Below are 8,164 nucleotides of genomic sequence, written 5' to 3'. Positions count from 1 at the left end.
TACAACAAATGGCCCAACAACAACAACAACAACAACAACAACAACAACAACAACAACAACAACTACAACAATCATCCCAACAACAATAATAACCGCAACAACAACAACAACAATCAGAAGCAGCTATGCCAAAGGTGTGAAAAGCATCACTCGGGGTTCTGCTCCAAATTTTGCAACAAGTGTAAAAGAAATGGTCATAGCGCGGCGAAGTGTGAGGTCTATGGACCAGGGGTTAATAGAACGAAAGGAACAAATGGTGTCGGAATGAGTAATGGCGGAGCAAGTAGTGTCGGAGCAAGTTATGCCAATGTAGTTTGTTATAAATGTGGAGAACCGGGCCACATTATTAGAAATTGCCCGAACCAGGAGAACACGAATGGACAAGGCCGCGGAAGAGTTTTCAATATTAATGCGGCAGAGGCACAGGAAGACCCGGAGCTTGTTACGGGTACGTTTCTTATTGACAATAAATCTGCTTACGTTTTATTTGATTCGGGTGCGGATAGAAGCTATATGAGTAGAGATTTTTGTGCTAAATTAAGTTGTCCATTGACGCCTTTGGATAGTAAATTTTTACTCGAATTAGCAAATGGTAAATTAATTTCAGCAGATAATATATGTCGGAATCGAGAAATTAAACTGGTTAGCGAAACATTTAAGATTGATTTGATACCAGTAGAGTTAGGGAGTTTTGATGTGATAATCGGTATGGACTGGTTGAAAGAAGTGAAAGCAGAGATCGTTTGTTACAAAAATGCAATTCGCATTATACGAGAAAAAGGAAAACTCTTAATGGTGTACGGAGAAAAGGGCAACACGAAGCTACATCTTATTAGTAATTTGAAGGCACAAAAACTAATAAGAAAAGGTTGCTATGCTGTTCTAGCACACGTCGAGAAAGTACAAACTGAAGAAAAGAGCATCAATGATGTTCCCATTACAAAAGAATTTCCCGATGTATTTCCGAAAGAATTACCGGGATTACCCCCACATCGATCCGTTGAATTTCAAATAGATCTTGTACCAGGAGCTGCACCAATAGCTCGTGCTCCTTACAGACTCGCACCCAGTGAGATGAAAGAACTGCAAAGCCAATTACAAGAACTTTTAGAGCGTGGTTTCATTCGACCAAGCACATCACCGTGGGGAGCTCCTGTTTTGTTTGTCAAGAAGAAAGATGGTACATTCAGGTTGTGTATCGACTACCGAGAGTTGAACAAACTTACCTTCAAGAACCGCTACCCACTACCGAGAATTGACGACTTATTTGATCAACTACAAGGCTCGTCTGTTTATTCAAAGATTGACTTACGTTCCGGGTATCATCAAATGCGGGTGAAAGAAGATGATATTCCAAAGACTGCTTTCAGAACACGTTACGGTCATTACGAGTTTATGGTCATGCCGTTTGGTTTAACTAATGCACCAGCTGTGTTCATGGACCTTATGAACCGAGTGTGTGGACCATACCTTGACAAGTTTGTCATTGTTTTCATTGATGACATACTTATTTACTCAAAGAATGACCAAGAACACGGTGAACATTTGAGAAAGGTGTTAGAAGTATTGAGGAAGGAAGAATTGTACGCTAAGTTTTCAAAGTGTGCATTTTGGTTAGAAGAAGTTCAATTCCTCGGTCACATAGTGAACAAAGAAGGTATTAAGGTGGATCCGGCAAAGATAGAAACTGTTGAAAAGTGGGAAACCCTGAAAACTCCGAAACACATACGCCAGTTTTTAGGACTAGCTGGTTACTACAGAAGGTTCATCCAAGACTTTTCCAGAATAGCAAAACCCTTGACTGCATTAACGCATAAAGGGAAGAAATTTGAATGGAATGATGAACAAGAGAAAGCGTTTCAGTTATTGAAGAAAAAGCTAACTACGGCACCTATATTGTCATTGCCTGAAGGGAATGATGATTTTGTGATTTATTGTGACGCATCAAAGCAAGGTCTCGGTTGTGTATTAATGCAACGAACAAAGGTGATTGCTTATGCGTCTAGACAATTAAAGATTCACGAACAAAATTATACGACGCATGATTTGGAATTAGGCACGGTTGTTTTTGCATTAAAGACTTGGAGGCACTACTTATATGGGGTCAAAAGTATTATATATACCGACCACAAAAGTCTTCAACACACATTTAATCAGAAACAACTGAATATGAGGCAGCGTAGGTGGATTGAATTATTGAATGATTACGATTTTGAGATTCGTTACCACCCGGGGAAGGCAAATGTGGTAGCCGATGCCTTGAGCAGAAAGGACAGAGAACCCATTCGAGTAAAATCTATGAATATAATGATTCATAATAACCTTACTACTCAAATAAAGGAGGCGCAACAAGGAGTTTTAAAAGAGGGAAATTTAAAGGATGAAATACCCAAAGGATCGGAGAAGCATCTTAATATTCGGGAAGACGGAACCCGGTATAGGGCTGAAAGGATTTGGGTACCAAAATTTGGAGATATGAGAGAAATGGTACTTAGAGAAGCTCATAAAACCAGATACTCAATACATGCTGGAACGGGGAAGATGTACAAGGATCTCAAGAAACATTTTTGGTGGCCGGGTATGAAAGCCGATGTTGCAAAATACGTAGGAGAATGTTTGACGTGTTCTAAGGTCAAAGCTGAGCATCAGAAACCATCAGGTCTACTTCAACAACCCGAAATCCCGGAATGGAAATGGGAAAACATTACCATGGATTTCATCACTAAATTGCCAAGGACTGCAAGTGGGTTTGATACTATTTGGGTAATAGTTGATCGTCTCACCAAATCAGCACACTTCCTGCCAATAAGAGAAGATGATAAGATGGAGAAGTTAGCACGACTGTATTTGAAGGAAGTCATCACCAGACATGGAATACCAATCTCTATTATCTCTGATAGGGATGGCAGATTTATTTCAAGATTCTGGCAGACATTACAGCAAGCATTAGGAACTCGTCTAGACATGAGTACTGCCTATCATCCACAAACTGATGGGCAGAGTGAAAGGACGATACAAACGCTTGAATACATGCTACGAGCATGTGTTATTGATTTCGGAAACAGTTGGGATCGACATCTACCGTTAGCAGAATTTTCCTACAACAACAGCTACCATTCAAGCATTGAGATGGCGCCGTTTGAAGCACTTTATGGTAGAAAGTGCAGGTCTCCGATTTGTTGGAGTGAAGTGGGGGATAGACAGATTACGGGTCCGGAGATTATACAAGAAACTACCGAGAAGATCATCCAAATTCAACAACGGTTGAAAACCGCCCAAAGTCGACAAAAGAGCTACGCTGACATTAAAAGAAAAGATATAGAATTTGAAATTGGAGAGATGGTCATGCTTAAAGTTGCACCTTGGAAAGGCATTGTTTGATTTGGTAAACGAGGGAAATTAAATCCAAGGTATATTGGACCATTCAAGATTATTGATCGTGTCGGACCAGTAGCTTACCGACTTGAGTTACCTCAACAACTCGCGGCTGTACATAACACTTTCCACGTCTCGAATTTGAAGAAATGTTTTGCTAAAGAAGATCTCACTATTCCGTTAGATGAAATCCAAATCAACGAAAAACTTCAATTCATCGAAGAACCCGTCGAAATAATGGATCGTGAGGTTAAAAGACTTAAGCAAAACAAGATACCAATTGTTAAGGTTCGATGGAATGCTCGTAGAGGACACGAGTTCCCCTGGGAGCGTGAAGATCAGATGAAGAAGAAATACCCACATCTATTTCCAGAAGATTCATCAACATCTTCAACAGCTTAAAATTTCGGGACGAAATTTATTTAACGGGTAGGTACTGTAGTGACCCGAACTTTTCCATGTTTATATATATTAATTGAGATTGATATTTACATGATTAAATGTTTCCAACATGTTAAGCAATCAAACTTGTTAAGACTTGATTAATTGAAATATGTTTCATATAGACAATTGACCACCCAAATTGACCGGTGATTCACGAACGTTAAAACTTGTAAAAACTATATGATGACATATATATGGATATATATATATAGTTAACATGATACTATGATAAGTAAACATATCATTAAGTATATTAACAATGAACTACATATGTAAAAACAAGACTACTAACTTAATGATTTTTAAACGAGACATATATGTAACGATTATCGTTGTAAAGACATTTAATGTATATATATCATATTAAGAGATATTCATACATGATAATATCATGATAATATAATAATTTAAAATCTCATTTGATATTATAAACATTGGGTTAACAACATTTAACAAGATCGTTAACCTAAAGGTTTCAAAACAACACTTACATGTAACGACTAACGATGACTTAACGACTCAGTTAAAATGTATATACATGTAGTGTTTTAATATGTATTTATACACTTTTGAAAGACTTCAATACACTTATCAAAATACTTCTACTTAACAAAAATTCTTACAATTACATCCTCGTTCAGTTTCATCAACAATTCTACTCGTATGCACCCGTATTCGTACTCGAACAATACACAGCTTTTAGATGTATGTACTATTGGTATATACACTCCAATGATCAGCTCTTAGCATCCCATGTGAGTCACCTAACACATGTGAGAACCATCATTTGGCAACTAGCATGAAATATCTCATAAAATTACAAAAATATGAGTAATCATTCATGACTTATTTACATGAAAACAAAATTACATATCCTTTATATCTAATCCATACACCAACGACCAAAAACACCTACAAACACTTTCATTCTTCAATTTTCTTCATCTAATTGATCTCTCTCAAGTTCTATCTTCAAGTTCTAAGTGTTCTTCATATATTCTACAAGTTCTAGTTACATAAAATCAAGAATACTTTCAAGTTTGCTAGCTCACTTCCAATATTGTAAGGTGATCATCCAACCTCAAGAAATATTTGTTTCTTACAGTAGGTTATCATTCTAATACAAGGTAATAATCATATTCAAACTTTGGTTCAATTTCTATAACTATAACAATCTTATTTCAAGTGATGATCTTACTTGAACTTGTTTTCGTGTCATGATTCTGCTTCAAGAACTTCGAGCCATCCAAGGATCCGATGAAGCTAGATCCATTTTTCTCTTTTCCAGTAGGTTTATCCAAGGAACTTAAGGTAGTAATGATGTTCATAACATCATTTGATTCATACATATAAAGCTATCTTATTCGAAGGTTTAAACTTGTAATCACTAGAACATAGTTTAGTTAATTCTAAACTTGTTCGCAAAAAAAAGTTAATCCTTCTAACTTGACTTTTAAAATCAACTAAACACATGTTATATATCTATATGATATGCTAACTTAATGATTTAAAACCTGGAAACACGAAAAACACCGTAAAACCGGATTTACGCCGTCGTAGTAACACCGCGGGCTGTTTTGGGTTAGTTAATTAAAAACTATGATAAACTTTGATTTAAAAGTTGTTATTCTGAGAAAATGATTTTTATTATGAACATGAAACTATATCCAAAAATTATGGTTAAACTCAAAGTGGAAGTATGTTTTCTAAAATGGTCATCTAGACGTCATTCTTTCGACTGAAATGACTACCTTTACAAAAACGACTTGTAAATTATTTTTCCGACTATAAACCTATACTTTTCTGTTTAGATTCATAAAATAGAGTTCAATATGAAACCATAGCAATTTGATTCACTCAAAACGGATTTAAAATGAAGAAGTTATGGGTAAAACAAGATTGGATAATTTTTCTCATTTTAGCTACGTGAAAATTGGTAACAAATCTATTCCAACCATAACTTAATCAACTTGTATTGTATATTATGTAATCTTGAGATACCATAGACACGTATACAATGTTTCGACCTATCATGTCGACACATCTATATATATTTCGGAACAACCATAGACACTCTATATGTGAATGTTGAAGTTAGCTATACAGGGTTGAGGTTGATTCCAAAATATATATAGTTTGAGTTGTGATCAATACTGAGATACGTATACACTGGGTCGTGGATTGATTCAAGATAATATTTATCTATTTATTTCTGTACATCTAACTGTGGACAACTAGTTGTAGGTTACTAACGAGGACAGCTGACTTAATAAACTTAAAATATCAAAATATATTAAAAGTGTTGTAAATATATTTTGAACATACTTTGATATATATGTATATATTGTTATAGGTTCGTGAATCAACCAGTGGCCAAGTCTTACTTCCCGAGGAAGTAAAAATCTGTGAAAGTGAGTTATAGTCCCACTTTTAAAATCTAATATTTTTGGGATGAGAATACATGCAGGTTTTATAAATGATTTATAAAATAGACACAAGTACGTGAAACTACATTCTATGGTTGAATTATCGAAATCGAATATGCCCCTTTTTATTAAGTCTGGTAATCTAAGAATTAGGGAACAGACACCCTAATTGACGTGAATCCTAAAGATAGATCTATTGGGCCTAACAAACCCATCCAAAGTACCGGATGCTTTAGTACTTCGAAATTTATATCATATCCGAAGGGTGTCCCGGAATGATGGGGATATTCTTATATATGCATCTTGTTAATGTCGGTTACCAGGTGTTCACCATATGAATGACTTTTATCTCTATGTATGGGATGTGTATTGAAATATGAAATCTTGTGGTCTATTATTATGATTTGATATATATAGGTTAAACCTATAACTCACCAACATTTTTGTTGACGTTTTAAGCATGTTTATTCTCAGGTGATTATTAAGAGCTTCCGCTGTCGCATACTTAAATAAGGACGAGATTTGGAGTCCATGCTTGTAAGATATTGTGTAAAAACTGCATTCAAGAAACTTATTTTGTTGTAACATATTTGTATTGTAAACCATTATGTAATGGTCGTGTGTAAACAGGATATTTTAGATTATCATTATTTGATAATCTACGTAAAGCTTTTTAAACCTTTATTGATGAAATAAAGGTTATGGTTTGTTTTAAAATGAATGCAGTCTTTGAAAAACGTCTCATATAGAGGTCAAAACCTCGCAACGAAATCAATTAATATGGAACGTTTTTAATCAATAAGAACGGGACATTTCACGACCCACTGGGTGAACTGGTTCCGGTTTTAGCTTTTAAAAAGAGTGAATCAAGGGTATTTTCATCTTTTCTCTTGTAGATCTGATTGAGACTTTAAGCCTTAGCCACTTATCTCATTTAATTCATTTCTTTTCTCTTTTCTTCTCTATTTTCCTCTCAAAATACAAAACCCACGTAGATCTAAATTAAGATTTGAATATGAAGATTTGTGAATCAATCATTGGAGCAAGAAGTAAAGTTGTTCTCCTCGTTCTTAGCTTCGAGTGGATAGTGTTGGTAAGTCTTAACTCTATGTTTTGAGTTTTAATTGGTTTGTGGTTAGGGTTTTGTTTATTTGAGTCTTGTATGACCCAATTGGGGGTTAAATGGGTGAATTTGGGTTATATTGATGAAAGGAAACCCAAATGGCTATAATCTAGGGTTTGGTCATGTAAATTGAGATTTGTAAGTGTTAATTGTGTTGTTATGTGCTAATACACTTGTTAAATGTTGAAAGATTGTAAATGGGTTAAGTTTGACCAAATTTGTAAGTCTAAGTGTTAAAATGGGTCAAATGGGTAACGTTGACCTGATTGGGCGAAATGGGTATGAAATACCCTAAGTTTGTGTTAGTTATAGTTAGTAGACTTTAAATCACTAGCTTTAATGATTAAAGATGAGTCTTGGCCATTTATGGGCGGTTTTAGTGTAGTTGAATTATTTAATGCAATTGGGTCATTAAATGCTCAAGTGTAAGTATTGTGGTTAGTTCCACAAGTTGTGTATTGAATGTGTACTTAATGTATTAGGTACGTTGCTTTGAAGTTTCGGAAGTGCATAATCATCATCTTGGTGTTAAGGTGAGTGGAATAATTATGCGTGTACGTATATAATGTATTTATTTGGGTAGTGTGAATGTGGTATTGTCGCGGTGTTCAAGGCACCACATTCTACGTAACAAGTGGGATAGTCGCGGTGTTCAAGACACCACTCATTGATTTGATTGACATGTGGAATAGTCGCGGTGTTTAAGATAACACATTGTCATGGGAGTGGAATTATCGCGGTGTTCAAGACACCACTCGTTTGGTTGATTGACATGTGGAATTGTCGCGGTGTCCAA

The sequence above is a fragment of the Rutidosis leptorrhynchoides genome, chromosome 2 (assembly GCF_046630445.1).
Source record: "Rutidosis leptorrhynchoides isolate AG116_Rl617_1_P2 chromosome 2, CSIRO_AGI_Rlap_v1, whole genome shotgun sequence".
Taxonomy (NCBI): Eukaryota; Viridiplantae; Streptophyta; class Magnoliopsida; order Asterales; family Asteraceae; genus Rutidosis; species Rutidosis leptorrhynchoides.
This window is presented reverse-complemented; position numbering follows the sequence as displayed.